Source organism: Lotus japonicus, chromosome 5 (assembly GCF_012489685.1).
Source record: "Lotus japonicus ecotype B-129 chromosome 5, LjGifu_v1.2".
NCBI classification, from domain to species: Eukaryota; Viridiplantae; Streptophyta; class Magnoliopsida; order Fabales; family Fabaceae; genus Lotus; species Lotus japonicus.
This window is the reverse complement of record NC_080045.1, coordinates 19,827,559-19,844,409: the sequence shown is the minus strand read 5'-3', so window position 1 is coordinate 19,844,409 and position 16,851 is coordinate 19,827,559. Positions and strand designations below refer to the sequence as shown.

Below are 16,851 nucleotides of genomic sequence, written 5' to 3'. Positions count from 1 at the left end.
AAACGAATCAAGCACATTCAACCACTCAATTATAATATTCTATATTGGAAAAATAAATCAATAATTAGATAATTATAATAACATCATATTTATAAATATGCATAAATTATTGGTGACTTGCACACCTTCAAACAAGGAAAACTATATAATTCTGTAGATGCACAAGCATTAGCAATTCCCTTCTAACCTTAAAATTTGAATTGTGAACATCACCTATGACAAAAAAAAAATACATTCGCTCAAAGTGGTAGGGGGGATATCAACACTTTATGCTCCTTAATTAACAGGAAGTAAGTTCCCACTTATTTGAGCTTGAAAAAATGGTGGAGATTTTGTAAATATATTCAACCAGAAGCTGAAACTTCTCTCAATTTATCAGACATCTCTCGCTCTTCCTTGACAAAATCTTCGAACAATTCACGATGTCTCTCTGTCAGATTTCTGTAGAAAAATTTCAAAAACAAGAATTATACATTTGAAGCATCCATCACAAACTAAGCATGGCGTCTGAAAGAAGAGAGACAGCTCATAAATGGCACTAGAAAAATTTCATGTGACACTCACGTTGGAATGCTGACGTTAAAATGAACATATTGATTCTCCATTGTGTATTAATTTTTCATCTTAATCCCCATTGAAAGAACAAACAAGGAATGAATAGTGAAATAAATCAATTTACAGCTATTGAAAATACAAGCAGCAACATGTTAATGTATTCCGAATGTTTCTATTTTCCCACAATGCTTTCAATGAAGTAATAGGAACTCTCTAATTTCCCTATATCAGCTTGCTTACCTTTAATTTTCAAAACCACTTTTTGACCATGTTGGGTGCCCGGGCGAACTTAACCAAGCACAAGAATTATCATTTATACTACCTCAGTTAATATGTAAAAAGAAATTCTAAGTTTAGCAATCACAATACACACATTCAGAACAACATCTCAAGTAAGAGTGGGTACTTGAATGCTTCCCCGAAAAATCGCACGATATGAACATTAAGAAAAACATAATTTTTTTAAGTATTTAGCTTAGTAGATTGTAATTAAAAGTCTAAAATCACTATCACATTTTGAAATTACTTAGTTATACATAATTTTATTTGGACAAATTAACCTAATTAATGACTTAGAATTATTTATTTACCTTCTAAAGTTAAAAGGAGTACTTTAGATTAGTCACACCCCCAACTAATATCTAAAAATAACAAAATGTAAAAATAAAAACATTTAAAAAATAAAAAAATGAGAGAATTATTTTCTATCGATCGGTTTTTCTTTAAACTCACATAATTAACATAAATTTTGTACACCACTAAATAGAAATATAGGTGTACCAAGATGTAATTTTATTACATTCTCTTATCTTAAACATTTCGCATAGACCTAATTTTAATAAAACCCCATAACGATCTATAAAATTTATCATTATGGTAATTAAACCGTACAGGTAAAAATAGGAATTGAAACATTGTGCTTAATTGGCATTCAGTTGTGCCAGATTTGTCATTGTTGAGCCTTCTACTATAAAAGAAGCCAAAAAGACATTCATACATGCCCAAACTTTCTACAATATTTATAGAAATCAAAAAAGTTCTTAGACTAGCAAAAAAGATAAAATATTCACCATGTGCATTCTTTCATCTTCTTCTTGTGTGGTAAGCAATATTTATCGTATGAGTTCCAAAATTTTATCAATATCATGCTTATTTAATGTTCCTATATTTTACACGTGAGCATAAAAGAATATTCCTAAACGTCGTAGTTTCTAACGATGTCTTTGTAATGCTATTTGTACAGGTTTTTATATCTAAATCAATGGCATCTTTATTACCAATACTAGTTTTACTATCAAGCACGGCATACTCAGCAAACCCAGGGTCCGAGAGTCCTATCAAGTCAGCTACTTTCATATCTGAAAAGTTTGAAGTCGGGCCTGGAATGATTAAAGATACAAATCTTGTAGATATTGAGTTCCCAAGGGGGCATATTGGAGTCAAGAGTTTTGATGCTGAACTAGTTGATGAAGAAGGGAATGCTGTACCTTTGCATGAAACATACCTCCATCATTTTTTCGTTTTAAAATACTTTGGAAAAAAGAATATTCCACGATACCCTTTGTTGGAGCATTTTAAGGGTGCTATTCCTGTAAGAAAAGTAGGAACATGCAACGAGAATAGACTTTCATATTTTTGGGGTCATGGAGCTGAATCACGAGGAACACCGTCAAAACTTTTAGACCCATTTGCAGTGGAATCAGGTAACCCTGCATCTACTCCATCTGGATATGACGAGAAATGGCTCATTAACATCATGGTCATTGATACACGTGGTGCAATAAATTAAGAATCTTGCACTGAATGCACATGTGACGCGTTCCACCTCCCAAAAGATTTTTATAACAAGACAAGGGATTTTAATGGGAAACTACTGACCCCTGCTTATAAAGGAGGATTATTTTGTTGCCAAAATGGATTTCAATGCAAATTGACAAAAGATTTTCAAGCGCCAACTAGAAAGCTTGCCCTAAGATACAAAATAACATGGAATGATTGGAATGAATTCCAAGTTCCTGTTAAGTTTTATATACTTGATTCAACCGATCGAGTGACAAGAAATGGCTCACAAACAATCCATGATTGCCAGGTTAGTAGGTTCTTTAGCATATTGCGTTATATAGACTTTTAAATTTGAATAAACTTGTAACACATCACAATATTATTATTTTGTTGGGAACAAGTGGTTAAAAAGATCTCTCAATTGTTTTACAGGTTGATTATAGTATTCCAGCAACAAATGATGGTAGTAAGTATCATGTCATGAAAGCTGACATACCGATGGAAAGAGGAGGTTATCTCATCTATTGCATCACTCATACGCATGCAGGTGTTGTTAACGCAACTCTATATGGACAGGTGATGTTTGTAATTTGTTAACATTTTCTTATCGCTTTTATGATTAGTTGGTAAAATTAATTTGTGTTTAATATTTCGTTTACTTGATATGTTTCTCAAATGAAATTTTTTCTTTTTTATATTGAATAACATTGTTGAAATTCAAGATCCCTTAGAACAAATGTCCTGCACGATGCTGGGACAATCGATTAGAACATCATATGACTGAAAAGCATGAACACAAAAAACAACTAAAAGAAACAAGACACAGGAAGTTGTTAACCCAGTTCGGTGAAACTACACCTACGTCTAGTTAGCTTTCGCCCAATGAAAAGGAATTCCACTATCTCAAGATCTAGGTATTACAGACACACATGAACACATCAAGTTCATTGTTCTTAACCTAATCTACCCAGTGGTCTTCTACTTAGAACCACAGCCTAAGTATGAGAGCCCCTCTCACTTTTCCTCAATCACTGCCACAGTGATTGGTAACAACAATAACACAAGGTTTGTTTGTCACTCAAACACAACACAGAACTCAGTCTCACTTTATAGAATCAGTGAGCAAGACTGGTTCACAACTGACAAAGACAAAGAACAACTTACACTCTTAAGAACACTTGATCTTCAAGGTAATTCTCTCGATCACATCAAGCTTCAGGTCTTTGTCTATATATACTTCAGCAGAGACGGCTAGGGTTTGTTTGGGCTGAAGAACACTTTGATCCAACTCATATCAGTAAAGAATCTTCCAAAATCTGATATGAGTGATCAACAAATAAAATAGAAACAAATCTTTTAATCACAGATTTGTTCCAACAATAAACAACCCGCAATTGGCTCCCAACAATCAGTTACTTGACCTTCAAGTAAGCACAAAACATACCATAAAACATAACCATAAGGGACCCACTTGCATGCCAGCAGGGGCGGATGTCCTGGCCTTCACCAAGGCAGATGTCACAACATCGGCTAGAACATCAGGTTGTTTTTAACAAAATTGATGACAACAAAGGAACAACAATCTCCCCCTTTGTCAAATTTTGTCTAAAAACAACTTCACTACCAGAGAGGGAAAAAAATCAAAATCATCAGAGTCAGTAGCAGAAATACTCCCCCTCTAACCAATGCATCCACAACAGCCAAAACATGGAGGAACTCCCCCTCAAAAGATGCATCCAAATAAACACTGCCTGAAGTATATAGAAACCATATGCATAGCAGTACACACTAAAACAACCACACTTGGTAACACTTGAACAGAAGCTAGCTTGAAGCACTTGAACATAGAAGATCTCCTGAACTTGTCTTCACAAAGCTTCATACTTATTACAGAACATAACCAGAATACCAAGTCTTCCAAAAAAACACTACAACACAGAATGAAACAAACAACACCAGAATGAACCAAACAACACACTAGAAAAAACACACTACTACTCCCCCTTTTTAGCACAAATTTGGCAAAGGTGGAAAGAATTTAAGCACAGCCAAATAAGAGTCAACTAGTACACAGACTAGGACATGCACTAAACACCAGAAGAAGAGGAGTTTTCCTCATCATTTTCTGCAGATCCTTCCTTCTCAGCATCAGCTGCATGCTCACCCTCTTGACCAGCTTCCCCCTTGAGAGTTTGGATGAGAGCATCCACCTTAATCTTCCTAGCAGCAGCAATCTTGATGGTCTCTTGAAGTTCCTTGGAAATGGCCTCAAGTTCAGCAATGACACTGTGAGTTCCTGAGGCAGACATAGAGGCAGGAACAGATGTCCTATTGGATGGCAGATCAATGTCCAGGACATGAGGTTCCAGGAACAACCGTTGGTCCAAAGTGATGGGAGTGCCTTTGGGCACAGGAACATCATCAACAGTGAGGATATTAGGATGTTGTTTCAGAATGATAGCAGTCAGTAAAGAAGGAAAAGAGATGGGGAGTTTCACAGCACATGTCTCTGCATGCTTCAAGGTTTGGGAAAACACAAAGTTGCCAAAGTCATAAGCAATTTCAGTCCCAATGCGATAGATAAGCTTGGCAAGCATAGCAGAAACAGCAGAAGTATGGTTAGAGGGAACCCAATTCACCACTCCAATCCTATTCAAAATAGCATACTTCACACTCAGAACAGAAGCTTCTTAGCAGGCCACTTCTTTACTCTTCCAGTAGTCAATTCCTCAACAATTGTATCCAGAGAAAGTTCTTCTTCAACAAATTCAACCACACTTCTTTCAAGAGTTTGGTTGATGATAGCAGGAGAGAAATTCACACACTTACCCCTGAAAAACACTTTCCTGAATTCAGGACTGGCAGAATTATTAACATCATCAGAGAGATTGACAATAAACTCCTTCACAAGCTTGTCATAGCATTTTCCTATGTTCATCACAGTCTTCCTCAACCCTGCTTTTGCAATCAAGGCAATGATCTCTTTGCAGGCTAACACATCAGAATCAATCTCCCTCTCTTTGGCAACACGCCTTTGATAGACATATTTCCATTTGAAGGCATTTTCTGGAGCATGTATAGACACATTATCTAGAGGAACATTAGGAACATCTGAGGGAATACGCTTAAGATGTCCAGGACATCGCCTTCAACATCTGATTCATTCTCCAAATCAATTCTGGAAACTTTCTGCTTTTTCCCAGTAGTCTTCTTGGCTTTCTTCCCAGACGATTCCACAGCTTTCTGCTTGCCTTTCCTTAACACATCGGTTGCCCTTGATTTTGAAGACCCAGTAGTGATCTTGGCTTTCTTCTTCTGGACTACAGGGGTTTCTTCAACAGATGCTCTTCTTCGTTTAAGCATTCTGGCAGCAACACTCGCCAGAGGCACATCCTCTGAATCTTTATCATCAGAGACATCATGAACAATGGGAGGGGTCTTCATTGACTCCTCTGACAAAACATCTGTTGAGTTTGCAACCTTGGAATCAGAACTCTTGGATGAAGAGGAAGAATCCTTTGAGAGTGAAACTTCCTTGGCAGGTTTATCAGACAATGTCTCATCGGAGCCATGGGAAGATGTCGCGACATCGTCTTCATCATTTGCAGAGACAGAAGTGTTTGAAACATCCTCAGGCACAGGGGCTTCAGGGTTTTGCATTGGGGTTGCACGAGACTTGTAGTACTTCTTGGAAGGAGTTCTTGAGTTCTTCTTGGATTGAGTGGAAGAACTTGTGTGCAAACCCATAACCCTAGCACCACCAACAGTTCTCTCTAGCTTTCCCTTCACAGACTCTTTCTTGCTTGAAGACATGATGAAATGGTAAAGCAAAAAGACAAATACAAGAAATTGAGAAAAATGTAAGTGATGAGAAACAGAGATTGTTAGAGCAAGATTGGCAACTTGTTGTGAGATTGTGATGAAGCCATTGGTGATGATTATATAGCAGTTGAGTGAGAAGGAAGCAATGATGTCACAACGGCAGTTAATGGTAGTTACGAGGAAACTAGCCGTTAGACAGAAAAGGGGCTTTAATTGCTATGCTCCTTCGAAGAGGCAAATCCCAAGATTTCCTCTTAATTTGTCAAATGTAGCAGCATCTAAGGGCTTGGTAAAAATGTCAGCCAATTGTCTCTCTGTGGGGACATGTTCCAAAGTAACAATTTTATCCTCCACTAATTCCCTGATGAAGTGATGTCTGATATCTATGTGTTTGGTTCTGCTATGTTGAATAGGGTTCTTGGCAATATTGATAGCACTCAAATTGTCACAGTACAATGTCATGACATCTTACTCAACTTCATATTACTTGAGCATCTGCTTCATCCAAATAAGTTGAGTACAACTGCTTCCAGCAGCTATATATTCAGCTTCAGCTGTGGATAAAGACACGCAGTTTTGCTTCTTGCTAAACCAAGAGATTAAGTTATTTCCAAAGAAGAAACACCCTCCAGATGTACTCTTTCTATCATCAGCACTTCCTGCCCAATCTGCATCACAATACCCTACAAGAGAAGAGTTAGTATCATTTGTATAAAGAATCCCATAGTCACAAGTACCATTTATGTACTTAATGATTCTTTTCACTTGTAAGAGATGACTGGTCTTTGGAGCAGCTTGATATCTTGCACAAGCACCAACAGCAAAGGTAATGTCAGGTCTGCTAGCAGTGAGGTACAACAGACTTCCAATCATGCTTCTATATAAGCTTTGATCAACATCCTCTCCCTGATTGTCTTTAGACAGCTTGATATGTGTAGCAGCAGGAGTCCTTTTATGTCCAGATTTTTCAAGTCCAAACTTCTTGACAATGCCCCTAGCATACTTACTCTGGGAAATAAACATGGAATCTTCCATTTGCTTGATCTGAAGTCCCAGAAAGTAGTTCAATTCACCAACTGAGCTCATCTCAAACTCTGACTTCATTTGTTGGACAAAATGTTCCACCATCGCGTTCGACATCCCACCAAACACAATATCATCAACATATATCTGTGCAATCATGAGTTTTCCTCTTTCATTTTTCACAAATAATGTCTTGTCTATTCCTCCCTTGCAATAGCCATTGCTCACCAGAAACTCTGTAAGACGTTCATACCAAGCTCTAGGAGCCTGTTTTAATCCATACAAGGCTTTCTTGAGTTTGTAGACATGATTAGGATGATGTGGATCTGTGAATCCCTTTGGCTGTTCAACATAAACTTCCTCATTCAGATAGCCATTTAGAAAGGCACTTTTGACATCCATTTGGAATAATCTGAACTTCAAAAGACAGGCAAAACCAAGCAAAAGTCTTATGGATTCCAACCTAGCCACTGGAGCAAAGGTTTCATCAAAGTCTACTCCTTCAATCTGAGTGTATCATTGAGCCACCAGTCTTGCTTTGTTTCTAGTTACTACACCATTCTCATCTGACTTGTTCTTGAAAATCCACTTGGTTCCTATGATGTTTACTCCCTCAGGCCTAGGAATGAGATCCCATACTTCATTTCTTCTGAATTGATCAAGTTCTTCTTGCATAGCATTTATCCAGTATTCATCTGTCAAAGCCTCCTTGACATTCTTGGGTTCTAACTTGGATATAAAACATTCATGAGCAATATAGCTTCTAGCCCTGGTAGTAACTCCTTCTTTGAGGTCACCAATAATATTCTCTTGAGGATGATTCTTTTGAATTCTGATCGATGGAGCTTTATTTGCAGAGGTCATCTTGTGATCTTGCTCATCAGAACTGGTTTCTGATTCAATGTCGAGGTCAATAGTTGGGACATCGGCTGTGACATGTGGTCCATCATCATCTTCAGTTGCACCAGTGTCTTCTCTTTCATTTGGTTGATCATCACTAGAGACATTTACAGATTCCATCATTACCTTTGTTCGAGAATTGTACACTCTGTAAGCTTTGCTGTTTGTAGAGTATCCCATGAAAATTCCTTCATCACTCTTAGGATCTAGCTTTCTTCTTTGTTCACAATCAGCCAGAATATAACATTTGCTCCCAAAGATATGAAAGTGTTTCACAGTTGGCTTCCTTCCTTTCCAGAGTTCATATAGAGTGACTGTGGTTCCAGCTCTAATGGTTACTCTATTGTGAATGTAACAGGCTGTGTTCATGGCTTCTGCCCAGAATTTGTTGGAAATCTTCCTTACATGAAGCATAACCCTGGTGGATTCTTGGAGAGTCCTATTTTTCCTTTCAACAATTCCATTCTGCTGAGGTGTAATTGGAGCTGAGAATTCATGGCTTATTCCTTCTGAATCACAGAAGTCAGAGAATTTGGAGTTCTCAAACTCTCTTCCATGATCACTTCTGATTCTTACTATAGAGCAATTCTTCTTAGTTTGAAGTTTCAGGCATAGCTTTTTGAATTTGTCAAAGGTTTCTGATTTTTCCTTCATGAAGTCAATCCAAGTGAACCTGGAATAATCATCAACACAAACATAAACATATTTCTTACCTCCTAGACTTTCTACCTGCATAGGTCCCATCAAGTCCATGTGAAGAAGTTCAAGGACTTTTGTTGTAGTTGGATGCTGAAGCCTAGCATGAGATGTTTTGGTCAGCTTTCCAATCTTGCATTCTCCACATATCTTTTCTTCATCTATTTTCAGTTTTGGTAGCCCTCGAACAACATCTTTAGAGATAACTTTCTGCATACTCTTGAGATTGATGTGACCTAGACGTTGGTGCCATAGATTCAACTCATCTACCTTTGATATCAAACACCTAGACACTTGGGCTTTCTCTTGTGGAATCCACATGTAGCAATTGTCTATGGACCTGACATCTCTCATCACAATCTCTTGATCACTAGTGGTAACCATGCATTCAGTCTTGCTAAACATCACATTCAGCTCTTGATCACACAACTGACTTATACTGATTAGATTTGCTGCCAATCCCTTGACAAGAAGGACGTTGTTCAGATTAGGTGATCCAGAGTTTACCAATTTCCCAATGCCTTTGATTTTTCCTTTAGCACCATCTCCAAAGGTGACTGATTTACTGGAGTATTCCTTGAGATTTTCCAGATACTCCTTATTCCCAGTCATGTGTTTTGAGCAGCCACTATCAAAATACCAGTCTTCACTTGATGAGACTCTAAAAGATGTGTGTGCTATAAGACATGAAACTTCTCCTTTGGGTACCCAAGCTTTCTTAGATGTTTTGAGAACCTTCTGGATCTGAGGATATCCGTATAGCTTGAAGTAGTAGGGCTTAATGTGACCAAACCTACCACAATAATGACATCTCCATGGAGTTTGAGCAGTAGCCTTCTGAGTAGTAAGATGTTGAGGCATATGTTGTGACATCGGGCTTGACATCCGATAGTTCTTTGGGTTTTTAAACTCAGAGTTTTCCTTAGCTCTTACAAACTTCCTGGATGCTTTCTGATTTCTTCTATTCTCAGACTTGTAACTGAAACCAATGCCTTTAACACTGTTTCCTTGCTTGCTTGTTTCTTCCGGGATCTCTTCAAGCATATTAGATCCACTGTTCAGCATACGCACTGACTTGTAGGTATTTTCCAGTTTGGCTGTCAGTGTAGCTACTTTCTCTTGAAGATCAGCTATAGTTAACAAAAGCTTGGCTTTTTCAACAGTTTCAAGATCCTTTAATTTTGAGTTCCATTTATCCAAGTCATCTTGCAGTTTATCAATGGTCTCCCTCAGGTTTTAATTTTCAGTCTTAACTTGTTCCATCTCATCTTCTTGCTCCTTCAGATGTTTGCAAGTTTCCTTCCATTTAGCATGTAAGAGTTTGTAAGTCTCTTCCAAATCCTCAAATGTCATTTCATCACCACTGGAATCTGAGTCATTGACAGCCCCTGAGAAGGCATTAACCTTGTTAGCAGATAACTCTTCCTCATCCTCAGTATCTTCATCTGACCATGTCACTACCATGCCTTTCTTTTGTTTCTTCAAGTAGGTTTCACACTCAGATCTAATGTGACCATAACCCTCACATTCATGACACTGAACACCCTTGTTTTGGCCTGATTTGTCCTCTTCTTTGACCTTTCGCTGGGAATTGTAGGATTTAGATTTGTTTGACTTAATGTCCTGGACATTTGGCCTAGTCCTTCTGTCTATCATCCTTAGAGCTCTGTTGAATTTTCTAGCAAGAAGTGCCAGAGCTTCAGATAGATTCTCACTTTCACTATCAGCATTATCTCCTTCAGTGGTGTTGGATACAAAAGCAATGCTTTTGGTCTTCTTTTCAGGTTTTTCACCCAACTTTAACTCATAAGTCTGCAGAGAACCAATCAGCTCATCCACTTTCAAACTGCTGATATCTTGAGCTTCTTCAATAGCAGTGACCTTCATTGCAAACTTGCTGGTTACAGACCTCAAGATTTTCCTCACAAGCTTTTCATCTGACATAGGTTCTCCCAGAGCAAATGAAGAATTTGACAGATCACGCACACGCATGTGATATTCAGAAATTGTCTCATCTTCTGTCATTGTCAAGTTCTCAAAACGAGTAGTAAGCATCTGGAGTCTAGACATCCTCACCCTGGTTGTACCTTCATGTGCTGTTTTCAAAATCTCCCAAGCATCTTTGGCTACAGTGCAAGTATTAATCAATCTAAACATGTTTTTGTCCACAGCATTGAAGATAGCATTCATTGCTTTTGAGTTTGCCAGAGAAGCTTCTTCTTCAGCACTTGTCCATTCATCCTCAGGTTTTTCTTCAGGAGTAGATGTACTTCCTTCTGCTTGAGCTTTGACAGGATGCTTCCAGCCTTTGACAACAGCCTTCCAAGTTTTGATATCAATAGACTTGAGAAAGGCTGTCATTCGAACCTTCCAGTAGTCATAATTGGAGCCATCCAGGATTGGTGGCCTGTTGATCGATCCTCCCTCCTTATTGTCCATGAGATCAAGAAAATATCTCCCTGGAGCTCACCCACACAGAACAGGGGTGCATGCTCTGATGCCAATTGAAATTCTAGATCCCTTAGAACAAATGTCCTGCACGATGTTGGGACAATCGATTAGAACATCATATGACAGAAAAGCATGAACACAAAAAACAACTAAAAGAAACAAGACACAGGAAGTTGTTAACCCAATTCGGTGAAACTACACCTACGTCTGGTTAGCTATCGCCCAATGAAAAGGAATTCCACTATCTCAAGATCTAGGTATTACAGACACACATGAACACATCAAGTTCATTGTTCTTAACCTAATCTACCCAGTGGTCTTCTACTTAGAACCACAGCCTAAGTATGAGAGCCCCTCTCACTTTTCCTCAATCACTGCCACAGTGATTGGTAACAACAATAACACAAGGTTTGTTTGACACTCAAACACAACACAGAACTCAGTCTCACTTTATAGAATCAGTGAGCAAGACTAGTTCACAACTGACAAAGACAAAGAACAACTTACACTCGTAAGAACACTTGATCTTCAAGGTAATTCTCTCGATCACATCAAGCTTCAGGTCTTTGTCTATATATACTTCAGCAGAGACGGCTAGGGTTTATTTGGGCTGAAGAACACTTTGATCCAACTCATATCAGTAAAGAATCTTCCAAAATCTGATATGAGTGATCAACAAATAAAATAGAAACAAATCTTTTAATCACAGATTTGTTCCAACAATAAACAACCCGCAATTGGCTCCCAACAATCAGTTACTTGACCTTCAAGTAAGCACAAAACATACGATAAAACATAACCATAAGGGACCCACTTGCATGCCAGCAGGGGTGGATGTCCTGGCCTTCACCAAGGCAGATGTCACAACATCGGCTAGAACATCAAGTTGTTTTTAACAAAATTGATGACAACAAAGGAACAACAATTGTATAAAATCTAATATTACAATGCATTCTCGCTTCTAAATATTGTGTTTTTAATTAATTTTAGGATGGAAGAACATTATGCACTTCAACACCAAAATATGGAACGGGAATGGAACCGGGAAATGAGAAAGGTTTCAATGTTGGAATGTCTGTTACTTATCCAGAACACGGTTCAATCAAGATCACGGATGGTGAAACTTTAACTGTAGAATCAAGATATGAAAGCGGCTTTCGCACAGGAGTTATGGGGCAAATGTATATCTACTTAGCAGAAAAACTACACCAATGAACAATTAAACAAAAAAATAATACATATTTTGCTTAAGAGATTTTCTTTTGTTGTATATCAACGTGAATGTAATGCCAAAATAAATTATTCAAAAGAGATAAAATGATTGAAAATGTTCTTTCAATAGGTTTCCACTTGGTGCGGGCTACACTTGTGATGTAAAATATATTGTGCTTGCTTGTATCTCACGTACAATTTGGTTTAGTGGATGTTAAATTGTCTTAAATAATGATTTCCATTGTGTCTAATTTTGTGTGAATCTTTTAATTATGCTTGTTATCTTATATCTAGGTTGCATAGTTCATTGTAGATGTGGATTTTGTAAGACCCTGTTTTAGGTCATATTATATTAATAATAATATTAAATAATAGGCTTAAATGCACTTTTGGACCCTCATGTTTTAACTTTTTGCGATTGTCAACCCTTATCTTTTTTTTCTACGAATGGGAACTCTATTCTTTCAAAACGCTGCACCGTTTACCCTTCCGTCAAAATCCGTCAAAAACTTAACGGAACATGTAACGCCCCGATTTTCTCGAGGGTCACTTTAGTAACCTTTATCCAAACTAAATATGCTGACTAAACTTTCGGAGTCCAAATATGCGAGTAACTTTTTTTTTCCACAACATGCTCTAGCGAATACACAGTAATTACCCAATAATATATAAATTTATATCCAAAAGTATAGGTACAGTTGAGTCTTCAAAAAGAAATATCAAGATACTTATGCTCGACATGCTTCCTGTGATCTCCACACTAGGTAGGACACAAAGCAGCAAAACATCGGAACCTACCCTTCCTCTAAAACCAAAGGAATACAAACTCATATGATAGTCCTACAAGCTTCAACCAACAACGATAAGCTTTCTACCCAAAAGGCTCAAGCCTTACACAAGACTCTATTCCTCTCTGAGGGATTCTCCTCAACGGTCGAACAATCGATCTCGAATAAGATCTGCAATAGGGTTCTAGCATCAGCAGATATGTAGTCAAATCCACGAATGACTCACGGTACACTTCACAGAACTCTGATACAAAGCCATGTTACTTCATCAGATCACCATGGATCCTCCTCATCCGCAGCACCACTGCGCCTTCCCCAAAGCATGGTACTTGATCATGTTGTCGCCATCACCTGGCAGTCGCCCATCACCTGGCAGTCGCCGGCCGCCCAAACACAAGCAATGCATACAATGGCGTGCGAGGGTCAACTTCCAGAATATAGGTATATATATATAATAGTAGGTCACACAGTATACACATAATCACATATTTATACGTTTCACGTTCACACACGCAGATCTATCGATCACGTGGCTTACGTAAAATATGAGGGTTGTTAATGACAAGCCTCTCCCACACATATAACAATTAAATAACATTTAGCTTATCTCAAGCATATCAAAACTCATAGTACATATAAGCTCAATCGACAACCCTAAGGTTAGTCTATATGCTCGTGCAAATGCAGTGCCACAGAGGCACATCAAATGATCCGGATATAAACGCCTTTTCCATGAGGTAGGCGAGACAACACTTAGTCGATCTGATACCCACTCCAGTATCGACCTCTGACTAGTGAATGTCACTTAGTTGATACCCACTCCAGTATCAACATAGTTGATACCCACTCCAGTATCAACATGGTTGATAACCTCTCCATTATCAACATCTGAAGGTACGACCACTCCATCGTCCTCAGAAGACAGGCATGGCCACTCCACCATCCTGACAAAATGAATGCATGCATGATATGAATCTTGGTTAGCCAAACAAACGGGAACACCCTCTCCAGTGTTCACGTCTATCTCTAAGAAAACAGTCATACTAAAAAACCAAATCTAGATTCAACATTAACGGTTGCACTCCGCTCCAAGTGACCGAAGTTTACATTACGACAGGTCACTCCACTCCAAGTAACCGTGTTGTCGAGTCTCGTCTTTCTTTCATCTAAGTTATCAAATAAGGTCCCCCTTTGAAATTCTCTTTTCTAAAAAGGATTGAAGTCTCATTTAAAAATATCTTTCTCATTCTTTAGAAGCTTTGCGTTGCAGTAAACTTTCTTTTAATTTTCAAAATATGTGTACACTTTGATTATTTATTTTAGATGAAGTTTATAAGTAAATCATGAATACGTTTGTTCTTTTACGAAAACTTTAGTAGGTTAAAATAAAAGTTCCCACCCTGTGTAACCCTTTATGAGAAAACCTCTCAATCAAAAACCTCAGTAAATCAGAGACATCGTTAGAATCTCCTCTAATCGACACTCAGAAAAACCCTTCGGTTACAAAAATAATATGTCGTCAACAGATAATCAAATTCACAATAGAAGTACAAACATTATAACAACAAGCCATTATATCAAATAGCAAGTATCAGAGTGCTCTCACAACAATCATATAGCATATATTCAATAATATAAATAGCCTAAGCGAATAGCTCATAACAATCACATAGAATATATTTAATAAATAGCCGAAGCGAAGTGCTCTCACCTTTGCCGCTTTCCTTCCAAAGTTCTGACTTCAAACCGATCACGACCTTGCCCCTCGTACCGGCTCGCTTTCCTTCAGCTCTTTATTCCGATAAAATGAGCTTTAGTCTTTGTATCGCCAAAATGAAAAAACACTTTGGTGCTAAACACTTTGGTGCCCACGGCCTAAACTAATTTTTTGTTGGACAAGGCATGTATTTTCCATTCTCAGCATTTCAACTCATAGTAAGTTGATATTTCAAACTAACTACATGGTTTGCCTTTTATAGGCTTTGAAATTTAATAAAATAATGAAACTTAATGGTGAAGAAATCGCAAGCACTGGATGTCTACGAGGGAAACACAGATCATGAGCTGTTAGGATAGTTACATACGTGTAGGACTTTTAAGAGAATAGCAATTGACTCAGCACTTGAATTGCATTGTCATGCTTAAATAGAAAAATGATTCAGCATGGGAATTGAAGTGTCATGCTTAATGACACCTTGGGACCGTCGTTCTCTGCCACGCAAGGGAGAAGTTGAAGAAAAACTAAAAATAATGTACTAGTGATGAAGGTAAATATATATGTAATGAGATGATTTTGGATAGTGTAGGATTTAACTCATAGAGTTAAGAGAAAAATATAAGGATGATATATTATTATACCAAAAATTATGAGAAACTATATGATATAGTTTAAAATCACTTTAAGCAAAATTAAGTGATCAAGTGTAGAAGTGTTAACAAGTTAGATATACATATATATCTATTCTTACACTTCGTAGTATTCTTCTTCTTATCTTTTACTTTTTATTTTCTATTCTTCCTTCACAAACTGAATTGGTCTCTTACTATTCTTTTATCATTTCCTATTCTTCTTCCACAAATTGAATTGGTCCTTACGTGATCTTTTTCTTTCTTTGTTTTTACTTTGTTTTCTTTCTTTCTTTTTTATCTAGTTTGGGAGAAAATACTAATAATATTAATAATACTTCATTTATATAAAGCACACAGGGTACAAAGAACATAGCATCTTAAGCTTAATCGCGCTTATCGCTCTTAAGCCGATAAATATCTAATTAATTAAACGCTTAATCTTACCTGGGTCTTACAGTGGTTCTGATATGCTTGATGAAATTCTGAAAGAGACTAGCAAGCAAGGAGGGAGTTTGAAGGGAATTGGCTTTGACTACTGAACAGCAAACAAAGAAGATCAGAAAGGATCAAAGAAATTTGTGTCTGCTGCAAAACAAACTGAATTCAAGAAGCCCATGAATTATTAGTTGTCAGATCCATTGCCCCGACATGTGCCTCAACATGTGAACCCCCGGCTTAAGTTTGGAAAAACTGTACCTTGGAAGTGTCACTACTGTGGTAGGAATGGTCATATAAAGCCCTACCGTTTCAAGTTATATGGTTATCCTCAGATGCACAATAATATCAAGTCTTCAAAACCTATTCAGATGAGGAAGCAATGGAAGCAAAAGGGTGAAGTCAGATGTCAGGTAGCCTTCACATCTTTCAGAGCATCATCAAAGGAAGATTGGTTTTTTTATAGTGGCTGCTCAAAGCACATGACAGGGAACAAGAGCTTCTTACAAGACATCAGAAGTCACTCCACCATCTATGTTACTTTTGAAGATGGAGCTAAAGGAAAGATCAAGGGGGTAGGAAAGCTTGTTAGCACATAATCTCCTAACTTGAATAATGTGTTACTTGTCAATGGTTTAATTGCAAATCTGATCAGCATAAGCCAACTTTGTGAAACTCACCTAGCTACCTAACTATAGGCTAAACGTCGACTTGTCGGCGATGCTAATTGATTGTTGATTGATTTAGGATACAATATGTTTTCTGAATATGATAATTGTGATGTTGATATGGTTGTTGAACATATGTTGTGAATCATTACTATGATCTATGATCGGAG

General features: G+C 37.7%; 1 pseudogene; it reads left to right on the top strand.

Annotated features, from left to right (window-relative positions):
• Positions 1-1,816: 1,816 nt before the first annotated feature.
• LOC130719263 (uncharacterized) lies at positions 1,817-12,444 on the top strand (annotated as a pseudogene).
• Positions 12,445-16,851: the final 4,407 nt, after the last annotated feature.